The sequence below is a fragment of the Macrotis lagotis genome, chromosome 1 (genome assembly GCF_037893015.1).
Source record: "Macrotis lagotis isolate mMagLag1 chromosome 1, bilby.v1.9.chrom.fasta, whole genome shotgun sequence".
Lineage (NCBI taxonomy): Eukaryota > Metazoa > Chordata > Mammalia > Peramelemorphia > Peramelidae > Macrotis > Macrotis lagotis.
In genome coordinates this window covers 565,782,067-565,795,485 of record NC_133658.1, presented here as the reverse complement: position 1 = coordinate 565,795,485, position 13,419 = coordinate 565,782,067, and the positions used below count along the sequence as shown (strand labels likewise).

The following is a 13,419-nucleotide window of genomic DNA, read 5'->3' as shown; positions in this document are numbered from 1 at the left end:
AGACTTACCAGTTAGTAGAACAAGTAATAAAAGCTCTGTTTGTTGTGTCCCTGAGTATGTCAAGTCCTTTATTCCTCAGCTATATATGAATTAAAGAAAAAAGAAGAATAAGACTTTACTCCTGAAGACACTGACCATTAAGGAAAACTTGACTTCTGTTCTTTATGGGCATCACTTGACCTGCATTCTTTCTAGCTCCATTTTGATTTGTTGTGAACCTAGTTATAACGTCCTTGTCTGTTCCTGAATGGGACCTCTGGCATGAAAAATCCTGCATTATCAGACTTATTTTCTGGATAGTGCCCCAGGGGCTTTTAAATGAAAGAGTTTTTCCTTTTTTAAAAGATTATCATTATTTATCGAAAAACCAACATACTTGCCAGAATTCTAGTGGTTCTTAACTTTCTTTCAATGCTGGCAAATTGACTATAGTGCTGTCTGGCAAATGAAATTCTTTGTTCCTATTATCTCCAGTATCTAACCATGCAATCTAAACCTCAGCTTCAGTAGGACATGTACTTCAGAGAAACAGGTGGGAAGGGTTTACTGACTATTCTTTATGGGTTAGGGAGGGGTCATCAGTTTTACAATTGCAAGGGTATCATCCAGGGGAAAAAAGAGGAAAAAGTTGCGTGCAGCTCCACTTCTAAGTGTAGGCAAGAGAAAACATTTAAACAGAAAGAGGTCCTATCAATCTACATTATTACATCTAATGATATGCAACAGAGTTTGCTTCTTTAAATTTGGAAGGAGAGTGGCTTAGTTTTTTTTTTCTTCTGCTCAATAGAGTTTAGATGGCAAAAGAAAAAGAAGCTTTGATTTACTTTAGAAAAGATGGAAGTTCTTTTTAAAGAAGTTATTTTGTAAAATGCTACAGCCCAAGTAGTATAAATATTGTACAACCTGCATGGTCCCATCCCCAGAGATAGCTAATTTGTGTTTTTGTTTTGTTTTGCTTTAAGAGAGGTAAGAGTAGACATTCCCAACCCATATGTCTGTAGTTTTCATTGAACTTAATTAGGATCATGGAATTTCAAGATAAAAAGGACCTTAGAAATTTTCAGGTTGAGGGATTTTTAAACTGAAGGATAGATTTTAGGTGGTTCATAAACTTGGATGCTAAACAAATTAATTTTTTTTCTTTTTTCTTTTTTAAAGATTTTATTTATTTTGAGTTTTACAATTTTCCCCCTAATTTTACTTCCCCCACACAGAAGGCAATTTGCCAGTCTTTACATTGTTTCCATGGTATACATTGATTCAAATTGAATGTGGTAAGAAGGAAATCATATCCTTAAGGAAAAAATGTATAGTTAAAGAGATAACAAGATTAGACAATAAGGTATCAGTTTTTTTTCTAAATTAAAGGTAATAGTCCTTGGTCTTTGTTCAAACTCCACAGCTCTTTCGCTGGATACAGATGGTATTCTCCATCACAGACAGCCCCAAATTATCTCTGATTGTTGCACTGATGGAATGAGCAAGTCCATCAAGGTTGATCATCACCCCCATGTAACTGTTAGGGTGTACAGTGTTTTTCTGGTTCTGCTCATCTCGCTCAGCATCAGTTTATGCTAGTCCCTCCAGGCTTCCCTGAATTCCCATCCCTCCTGGTTTCTAATAGAACAATAGTGTTCCATGACATGCATATACCACAGTTTTCTAAGCCATTCCCCAACTGAAGGACATTTAATTGATTTCCAATTCTTTTCCACCACAAACAGGGCTGCTATGAATATTTTTGTACAAGTGATATTTTTACCCCTTTTCATCATCTCTTCAGGGTATAGGCCCAGTATAAACAAATTAATTTTTATTTTCATTAACCTCTAATTGAAATTCAACATTCCCTTCTATTATTATTGGGGATGATATTACTATTTTTGTTATTTTGAAACTTGATATCCCCATCTCACCTGGGCTTGAAGGGCACTGGCCACTCATGGATTCAATCTTACCAATGATCTATATGGAAACTTTAACCTGCTCCATTTTTCTACAGTGGGCTAATTTACCCTTCCTTAGATAGCCTGATTTCCATCTGCTCCCAGGGGCTAACCAAATTAGTCTTGGACTTGATACCAGCACCCAATTACTATTTATCCTACTAAAATTCAGAATCCCTGAAGTCATGCAGTTCATCAGCCACAGGTCCCCCCCCCCCCATTATAGCAAAGATTAGATATGTGACAACACATTGATCCATTCATTTCAATGATTTAAAAATATTATTCTGAGGAGGCCATGGACCTTCACTAGATCCTCCAAGGGGTTCATGAGAACCACTGATCTAATCTTTTCCCTTCATTTTACTGATAAATAGAGGTTATGACTTTGGTTGGGGTCAAATATCCCAGAGCATATATGGGACAGAGCTAGTCTAAGAATCTGGATTTTGTGACTCCTGGACTGATTCTTTTTCTACTATAGCAAGCTGCCCTCTTGCAGTTCACATTTATTATCTCTTTCTTTTAATAAAGTAATTTCCATAATGTTAATTTACCTTCAGATGATTAAGTACTATTAATCAGGACATAACTGATAGGTTCTGTCAGTTTTATTAGTTAGAACTGATATGCTGGGGAATGCACTTTAAAAAAATTCTTAGAGCTATTTCTTTTTCAGTCACATTTTTATTTGACTGGTTGTCTGAATTCCTCTTATTTCTAAACAAATTTTCTTCATTTGCCAGCTTTAAAAAATGATTTGCTAATATTTTTATTTAGTTTGGTACCTGAAAAACATGTTTTGGTTTTCAGTTTTTTAATGGGCCTATTCCTTTAACAGAAATTCATTTAAGTAGGTCATATTATAGCATTCTTGGATATTTTTTAAAAGCCTTTTTATCAGATTAGAAGGAGTCTGTTTTTTATTCCCACTTTAGTCATTTTGAGCTGGTCCTTGTAATTGTTAGTTTCATGAAAACCGTTGATTAAGTCAAAACATCAACTTTTTTTATTTGTTTGTTTTGGTTCTTCTTGGCTAATGCAAGGGGGGAAAAGCATTTACCTTTTACAGTTATGGTAATTATATACTCTGTTTTTCATTTATGCAAAACTTAATTTGTATGGGTTTTTTTTGTTTCTTTTCTCTCCTTATTTTTGCATTTTCCAAACATCTGTACCATGGCTGATGGTGAGAGCAGCAGAGGCTGGCATTTTTCCCCCACGTTGCGAGAGAAAGAGAATTGGCTGGAATGAAACCTTGCTTTCCATATGGTCAACTTGAAATGCAGCATTGAAAAGGTATCGTTTCATTTTCTTTCCTGAAACCAGAGGTGAAAACCACAAGCAAACAGAAATACTGGTGCCAAACCACCTGTTGATTTGCACCAGGGGAAGAAAAGCCCTTGGCAGAACATTTTTTGCCTTATCTAGTTGAAAAGGCTAAATGGATATGTGTCTCCATAGCATCTGTCTGTACACAAACATCAGCTATATAAGCTGATACATTAGCCCCTCACCTGAGAAGACCCTTCTTTAGTCAATAAAGTGAGACACTCACTCAGTACAAGAGTAAGACCTTTTTACTCCTTTAACAAAACTGCCATCAGGTAAATTTACATAGAAACCTACTGGCTCCTGCAAAAAGAGTATTTTGTGAAGTGATAGTACAATAAGCAGATAAAATAATGCTATTACTTTCCTATCTATGACTCAGCTTTAAGTAAGAAGAAACTGCAACAAAAATGACTGATACCATAATTATGACTAAATGCACGGTCCCATGACATCCAATTGACTCAATCAGAAAATTAATCAATTCAGCAAAAGAATGGTCAATTCAGTTTTAGAGCATCATTTTTACAAAAGTGAAAATCAATAGAAGAATGCTGTTCTTCATGCACAGATCTACTTTTAATATCCCTTTCTAGGACATTGGGCAGGCCATTTTCTTAATGATTATCTATACACCATTACATTTTGGGGGGGCTCTGGGTGTCCCTCACCTGTGAATCCATTGGGAACTCCTGCTGTGTAAATTACCTCCATTATGTAGACTAGCAGCTTCTGTAACAAGTCTTAGGAAGTTGCCTGGAGCACTGAAAGATTAAAGAACTTGTCTAAAACCACAAAGCTAATATATTCTCAAGTAGAACTTGATTCCAGATCTTACTATTCCCAGGACAAAATCTCAGTTCAGTTTTACTTGCTGCCTCTCTGGATCATAGCTCTTCATGCAACCAAAGCTACAGTTTTTAATGATTTTGGATGGGTGAGTAATGGAGGAAATGGTGTGAAAGCCATAGAAAAAGAAGGTGGTTTGATCTACTGAATTCAATTGGTAAGAGAGCAAAAATTATTGGAATTAGATTGATTACTTGCAGAAGGATCATTTGGGATTAGTCATTAGAACAACTGTAACAAAAAGGAAGGACGAATCAAATACGATAAGTTCCTGCTGTGTGTATATTTGGGGAAATGATGAAGATAATGCAGACTCCTAAAGTGTTTGATAGAACAACTGTAAAATGATCTAAGGTTATTTAGGGAGAAAATGATGAATAACATTGATTTGTAATATCATATTTTATTGCTATCTATAGTTCCTGCCTTTCCTTGCCAATGAAGTTTCTTGAATTAACTCTATCTAGCAAATGTCTTTATCTAGACTCAATTACATATAACCTTGATCATGTATATATGCATTTGGGTATGTATGACACTGGGACATTGATTTTTCTTCATCTGTTTGAGTCTGTATATTATGGAATATTTGTGCCAGGTGGACCTTCAGCTCTAAGTAGTATTTCCTTAGAGAGGAGATCATTATCTTGGGGCAGAAGTGTGTATGCTATTGATATGCATTCATGTGGTGAGAATGGATATGCCTTGTCTAGGATAGAATTATGTCAAGGGACCAATTCTCTGTCTGTTGGAATGATATTTCATGTGCTTTGAAACAATAATGAAATGTAGCTTTGCAATACTATCAGAATAAGACTGCCAGGCTGAAGGTATACAAACCATGCTACCATTTTCTAATGCTTAATACATTAGGCTACCCTGCCTTGAAATTGTGTGGTTTGGTATGCATAAAAATAACTTAAGTCTTTACTGTCTAATGTTAGATAACAAAGTTAAGCTCTGTTCACATCAACCAAGACACAATGACTCTTTTAAATATGACGAGGATAACTAAAGTGATTAATTTTGTATTAATAAGTGCTGCATTTAGGATTACTGACCACCTGGGAACAACTGATGGTCCAAATAAAGAAGCCTAGTCAGTTGTTAATCTCCAGGAAATTCCTTATGTCAAGGCCATCATTAAACTGTTGACTACCACTTAGACTTTGATGTATTGAGAGGTGATATTCCTAAATCTTATTCTAGTTTCAGTAGGCTAGACACATAATTATACTTGGTTATTACTTCATTTGACACAAGAGTGGTTAAGAACTAAATTTCCTACGACACAGTCTTGACTCAAAAACTGGTTTTAAAAAACTGGTTAATGCAGGAATTTTTTAAACCTTAGAAAATTTATTTTTGCTTGGCCTTTACAATTTATAATAAATTGATTTGAATTAATTGCTATGAAAACTTAAAACTTCATGATTTGAGCTGTTTGGGGGAATGTGAACTTGAGGGGAAAACATTTAACTCCACAGGTGCCACTGTTCCTATTTCTATAGTTTTTGTTTTGTTTTGTTTTGGGGTTTTTTTTTGGGGGGTTGAGGGACAGTCATTGTCAAACTGGTAGATTAGGAGAATTTTTTATTTATGGTTTACTTGATTTTAGCAAGACATTTGACAAAATCTCCTGTGCTGTTCTTGTTAAAGATGGAACAATTTAGGAAAACAGTGATATCAACATTTACCAGTTACATTTTAAACTTTATTTAATCTTAATCTTTAAGGTAAATTTGGGCCACACTAGAGTATTTGGGGAGTCAAGGACCACAAGTGTAACATGTTTGAATTGATTGGACAGTTAAGTGAATTCAGAGTTTATTGACCAGCAGAACACAAAGAATACAATGTGGGCTTAGAAGAGAATAGCCATAAACTGCCCTAGGTTTTATATTTGGCCTTATGCTATTTAATAGTTTATCATTGCATTGACAAAAGCTCTTCATGATCTGCCTTTCACATTTCCATGGAGTGATAGCTAACATAGTAGGTGATAGTGTCAGAAGCCAAAAATGATCTCAGTAGAGTATAAAGTTGGGTCAAATACAATAATATCCAATTTTAAATGAAGATAATATTGCATCTTATACTTAGGTTTAAAAAATAAATTTTGGCTAAATAAGTTATAACTAGACCTCTCAGTTCATCTGAAAAGTACTAGAAATTTTAGTGAACTTCAAACTTAATGTGATTCAGCAGGGAGAAGGTAATGCAATATTGGGATCTAATAATAGAGATATAGTATCCAGGTCAAAGAGGGTGGCAGTATTTTTCCCTTTGGTAGGTCCTGATCAGACCACATCTGGAATACTATGTCCATTTTGGGGCACTATATTTTAGAAAAGCAATGAATAACTGGAGAATATCCAGAGAAGGGCAACTAGGATGGTGTTTTGAGATCCTGCCTTCTAAGGATCCATTGGAAGTAGGGGTGTTTAATTTAGAGAAGATCTGGATTGGGGAGTAAGGAGGGGGAAATGGAATAAAACATGAAAGTTGCCCTCAAGGCCATCTATATGGAAAAAGTCTTGGGCTAGTTCTTTTTGATTAAGAACATTACTAGGAGCTGGAAAGGTGCAAGAGGAAAACTAAGGCTTAATGTAAAGGAGGAAACCTTTCTAACAGAAATTTCTCAAGTGGAATAAGCTGTTTTAGGAAGTTGTGAGATAACATTCATTGGAAGTCTTCAAGCAAACTTGATGACCACTTCCTGGTAAAAGGGATTCTTGGTTAAGTATAATTTCTTTATATAATGACAATCACCTATTTGAAGACTCTGTTAAATGAGTCACATACCTCCAAGACCAACTTCTCTCACTCACTCTATGTTCCAAATGCGTCGTCTAATATCATCTCCCAGCTGGAAAGTTCAGTGGGTATCATGCTAATGCTGTTACAAGTAGGTATTTATTCTATTTGTCTTTTAAAGAAGAGGAGTGGAAGGGTGGAAGAGGTGCAGGGAGGCTGTTTGAATTCTTTACCACCAAAAGAATAAAAGGCCCTGTCTATGAGGACCAAATGTGAAGATTTTGCCCCTTGGGAACATATTTCAAACTACCTTTCTCATTTACCACATCCAGATGAAATGGTAAATGCAGAGATGAAATTGTATTCTTTTTTATCCTTTGTTTTTAGTAAAGTCAACGTTATTGCATTTGATGGTAAGTTAATGTCTTTTTTTCACTTCAACCTTGAGCATGAATCACTGGGCTGCCCTATGTTAGACCTGTCCTTGAATGACATGTTCATTGGAAGAATAATTAATATAGCATATAGTCAACCCTCTATTGTCCACAGATAAAGTAATGATTGCAAAATGTTAGTCTTGGCATGAATTCCTCTTCCTAGAGCACTAGATTTGCAGTCAGATGTCCTGGGTTTGAAACCTTGCCCTTAATCACTTTTTTGGCCGTCTCTTTGCTGCTCTGGGTCTCACAAACCTAATAAGTAAAATGACAAAATTGGACTAGATAGTCTCTAAGGTATCATATAACTCTAAATTCTTTGATCCTACTGAACATAATTTTGGGCCTTTACACTTTACCATCAGTTGGTGTGTACTCAGACAAGACAGACTAATTTTAATACTAGTATAAAGCACACATAATTATGAAGATAGTTCTTCATTGTCTAGAGGTAGCTAGGTCACTCAGTAGATAGAACATTGGGCCTAGAGTTAGGAAGGCCTGAGTTAAAATTTGGCATCAGATATTTGCTGGCTGTGTGATCCTGGGCAAGTCAGTTAATTTCTGTTTGTCCCAGTTTCCTCATCTGTAAAGTAGTATCATAATAGTACCTATGTTGTTATGAGGATCAAATGAGCTGGCAAGTTAGTATATTTAGTAGTATAGTGCTTGTTTTTTTAGTATTAGAGCCAGATTTGAACCCTAGTTGTTTGACTCAAAACCCATTGGAGTGAAAACAGCATGCCACCTTTTTGATTATGATAACTCAAATGTATTTAAAACATGCCTTTGCAAATATTATACACTTTGCTAATAATTTAAAAAGCAGTCTCCATCCTCTAATACTATCATTTGTTCAAACAATTTCTTTGGTTCCTACCCATGTTTCCTGCATGTCCTGGCCCCATTTTTTGCTATGGAAACACATCAGGGAGGATGGTCCCAAATGTTTTATGGAGTTCTCTTTCTGTGAAAGAAGTAACATCTCTGTAATTTTTTATGCCAGAATTAATTTCCTATAATGTTGACACAAGAAAGCATTTCCAAAAGGTCCTTGAATATTCTCCTCCAAATATTACTCAAATAAGTGTATATTAGTTGTCTGAAGAGGGTATTTATCTGCCTAAGGCATAGTGGAAATCTCAGTAGCTATTGTCCATTGAAAGCAAATGATTAGATTTTTCACTATGGAAAACTTTTTCTTGAATAGGGAGGAGCTTGTTCAAAACAGATAATTGTATCCTAAGAAACAAGCACCTATCCCAGGCAGACAGTAATTAATTGGTCTGTAAATTTGAGATTTTTTAAAATGTGCCTTGTTTGTAGATTGTTTTTAAGTGAACTATAATAAAAGTATGCATGTACGTTTTGTTAAAAATAATTTGTTACTTTATCATAGATAAATTCTCAAGTCCTTTTTCTGCAAGTCTGGTAGTGGTAAGGGCTAAGGAGGTATGTTATCATTAAATTATTAATAATCAGCACTATCAATGATAGTAGTAATAATAGCACATATTCATATAGCATCTTAAAGTTTCCCTTCTCACATCTCTGAGATAAATAGTAATAATACCATTCTACTCATCTTACAAATAAGGTACTGAAAACAAAGACAGTTATCTGACTTGCTTATGATCAGTAAACCTCACATCTGAGCCAAGACTTCAGTCTCATATTTTCTAAGATCAGTTCAGTTTTTCAGGTCTATGATTAATTGATGGCACTAAAGGATGTATTTCTAAGGTCAGAGTCCTTATTATGTATCTAAGGATCACATTAGTTGTAGTATCTATCTTTGTATCTCCAGCCCGTGGTACAAATGTCTGCTAAGGAGAGAAGATAATCCTTATGTACAAATAACAGTAAAACTAAAGATAATGTGATAAGTGAAAAAGAGAGAGATCCTGGCAAAATATTTTGAGAACTTTGAGGAAGGAGAAATAGTTTACAGCTAGGGAAGGGCAAAGAATGGAGAAGTAGCTTCTGAGCAGGTCCTTAATGGAAAGGAGATACTCCAGTGGGACAGGACTGGGGAAAGACAATATAGAATGAAGACATTATGATAGCAAATGCATGGAGTAAAGTGAAGAAATATAGGTTGCACACATGATATAGGTGACTTTGACCATTAGGTTAAACAGGTTCTGTTGAGTATACTTGACTCCTACACTGGAGGATAGTTGGATGTAAAAAGTCCTTAGTTTCTCAGTTGCCACTTGTGCACTCCAGTTTAAGCAATCATTCTGATGGACCCTCTTCTTCACTTCTGCTGATTTGTGTCACAACATGGGTTCTCTTTTCTTTCATCTCTACCTTACAACACAACAATATAGAGCAAAAAACAGTGAATTTGGAATACAAAGGCCTGGGTTTGGCTACTGGTTCAGATGCTAACTAGCTTTGTGAACTTAGATGATTTGCTTGACTTCGTCATAAATAAAATGAGAATAATAACACTTGCACTGACTCCCTTATAAGATGATTGTGAAGAATACACTTGCAAAAGCTTAAAGTATAAAGCAAATGTGTTATTGATCCTATGATTAACATCAACATCATGGCAGAAATAGAAGGTTCTAACGGTTTTTCCTAGACTGAAGGCATAAAATCCCTGATGCCTAGTAACTCTCCATACAAAAGGAGATAATTTTCTCTTTTACTCTTAAAGAATAGTAATCCCTATTCTAGCTATTTCCAGTTGTTAATTAATTATTAAACAAATATCTGAGTAATGGTTTCAGGCAGATATGTTCAGCTAAAACTGTTGTCCTTGATATGCTTCCTGTCTTTGTTCATGCCAGTCCCTGTTGACCCTATCCCTATTGATACATTTTGAAATTTGTTTTTTTCTCATCTCCTCCCTTCCTTTAAGACCCAACTCTGATGTTGTCTCCTATATGTCACCTTCCCTGATATACTTAAATGATTCTCTAGACCACTTCTCTGTCCTAATAACTTTCTTCTTTTACATACACATATACACACACACACAAACACCCCCCACACATACATTCACAAACACCACATACAAACACACACACACACACACACACACACACACACACCTCAAAGAGAGTGTTAGGTTCATCCCCTGCATCATAATGATTTTAGTGTTATATGGTGCTGAAGCAACCCTCTCAGCAGGTCTTTGACATATTCCTAGTATCTAGCACAATACTGGCACATAATAACAAACATTTGTTAAATTGAAATACGAATCTACTGTGTGTCAGGTACCATGTTGGACTCCATGTTTGTTTGCAAAAGGACTTTGAAGCATGATTCCTAGCTCAAAAAGTATACATTATATAGTTGGGGGAAAAAGATGTATAAAAAAGGAAATAGCACAAAATAATAGTAAGAGTATATAATCAATAATAATACTACGGATGCCACAGAAGGAAGAAGGAAAGCAAGAGGGATCAGGGTCAGTTTCATGGAGAAAGTTGTATTTTAACTGAATTTGAGAAAATGAGTAAGTTTTATTAGACAAATCAAGAGGAAGGAAGTAAGAGTTATGAATGAACAAGAACATAGAAATAATAGTGTATGTGGTGTGTTTAGGAGATATTAAATAGCAAATGGATTTATTCTGAGGTAGCAGGACATAAAGCAATAGAGATAAGCAAGAGGTATTCAGTAGGAATACAAAGACAAAAAAAAGTTCCCAAATGCATAGTAGTAATTCTGAAAAATTAACCCAAAACTTGATGAAAAGATTCTAAGCTGAGAAAGGAAATGATTACCTAAAATGGACAAGGAAATAAATTAGGGGAAAAATTAGTTGACTTCCTGCTTACTAAGATTCCAAAACATTTGGGATGTAGGCTGTCATTTTCCCCACCTTCTGGTGACACTAATCTATATCACAACCCCATGAAAAATCTTGATAGAAAGAGCTCAGTGTATATCTCCAAACAGAAAGCTTTCTATCCCTGGCCACTTGAAATTGTGGCTGTCCCAAATCTGTTACCCCTCATTGGCAGCATCTGTAACACACCATACTCTCAGTTTAAAGTTTGTAGAACAATTCTTTTACTGGATAATATAAAATCCAAGTGCAAATGATGTATAGGCATACCAGTCTCACAGTTTGATGTAACTGAATATATTAACATTGTTCTTTAATAATTAAGGACTCTGAACAGGCTAAAATACTCATTCTTTAACTTCCAACCCTTGGGGTCGCTAAGTTATAGTTCTTTTCAAATTTGCTCTTGTTTCTAGATTGAACATTAGTTCTTTGAATCCACCAAATCATAATGCTTCTAGCTTCTCTTAGGTTCCCCTCAGTATCCTTTTATCAAGTTTTTCTTCCTTAAGCCTTTTCTGTCCACCTGAATTTGTTTCAGATAACTAAAAGGTCTCTTTCCTATTTTCAAACCCTTTCTAGCTGATCTGCCTCTCATAAGTCAATATACTCTTTTTAGGGACCATCAAATTTTTCCTAAATTGTATATACTCCTTTTTGATCCCAATTCTCTCAACAGGTACCTTTTCTGTTTTAACTCCTTTGCCCATTACCCCCAGGTTATAATCCTTTATGGGTAGAAGGAAGAAGAGAAATTACTTTCATTTCATGGTCTCATTGTCTTGCCTGTCAATCACTTCTGACATTAACATTTTTAGAACCTACATTTACATACACTTGAGGTCATCTTTCAGTCTACAATAAAAGGAGGTCATATGTGATACAATTTTCAATAAATTGAGGTAGGGGATCATGTTTTTACAATCTAATAGAAAGCATTCTCAGCTAAGCTGTTTTCATTTGTTTTTAATTTCTAAATTTTTCTGCATGTAAAATGTGATAGTCTAATAATAACATTTTGAGTAATTGAAACAGATGAAAATGAAGCACAGGGCATAGTCAGTATGTCAATGTATAATCACTTGCAACATTTTATTAATAAATATAAAATAATAATGCTATAGTGTATTAAGCAGCTATCTCAAGAAAAGAATCTGGGCTGCTCTCTGTAAGAATGAATAAACATAACAACTTACTTGGCTCTGTACCCAGATTACCCAAAAAAAGAAACTCAGTTGGGAGCCAAAAAGAGTGAACCAGATTAAGTTTGATGGGCTCAAAATATTCACACATTTTAGCTTGCCCCTTTTCTGACAAAACTTTATAAATGAAGAGATAATCATCTTAAAAATCCACCTCCTCTGGTTTAACCAATAGTATAATACTTACATTGTTAGAGGATCTGAAAAGCAGCCTACTTTAGGTCCCTGATATGGCATTTGTAAAATAGGCTAAGAAAGAAAAATTTTAGTTTCTTATAAATTACAGATGCACATATGTGCAGAGGCCAACCAAGAATATGTCATTAAATAAACTATATTAAAAATTTACATGGAAGTTTCTTTATGATAACTTTATTACCTTATTATTCATCATAGATGAACTCTCAAGTCATTCTTTTTCTCCAAGTCTTCTTTTACAAGCACTTTCAGGCCTAAGAGTGAGTATATTATCATTTTATAATAATGCTAACCATAGCTCATATTAATGTAGCATCTTAATTTCCCTTCCTCATACTTCTTTTAAATAAATTGTTGTTCAGTTGTTTCAGTTGTGTCTGACTTTGTGACCCCATTTGGGGTTTTCTTGACAAAGAAAGATACTGGAATGATTTGCTATTTCTTTCTCCAACTCATTTTACAGATGAGACGGACAAGTAAGTAATGTCTTAGGTCCCACAGCTAATAAGATTTTAGGTCAGATTTGAACTCAAGAAGATTAATCTTCCTGACTCCAAGCCTAATACTTTATCCACTGTGTTACCTAGCTATCCATTTTAAGAGAAGTAGTGACAATATCATTATACCCATTTCACAGATGAGACAAGGGAAGCACCACAAGCAGTGAACTGGCTTGCTCAGGGGTCAGTAAAGCCTGTGTTTGAGCTAGGATTCCAATGTCAAGTCTTCTAAGACCTATCTAGACCATATTGCAGAGACCAGAATCAGCAGTACTGAAGGATGTATTTATGAGTGCAAGGACCTTACTAAGTATCTAAGAGACCACAAGTACAATCCATTTTAATTGATTATATAATTAATTTTATTGTTATTGCTACCTTGATCTT

General features: G+C 35.1%; 1 long non-coding RNA gene across 1 annotated transcript in view; it reads left to right on the top strand.

The window, feature by feature from the left end:
- Nucleotides 1-13,419, top strand: part of LOC141507147 (uncharacterized) — an 866,305-nt gene that overhangs the window by 639,063 nt on the left and 213,823 nt on the right. The window contains exon 9 of the long non-coding RNA XR_012474087.1: nucleotides 3,146-3,245. This is a non-coding gene — a long non-coding RNA (uncharacterized LOC141507147). The remainder of the gene's footprint in view (nucleotides 1-3,145; nucleotides 3,246-13,419) is intronic.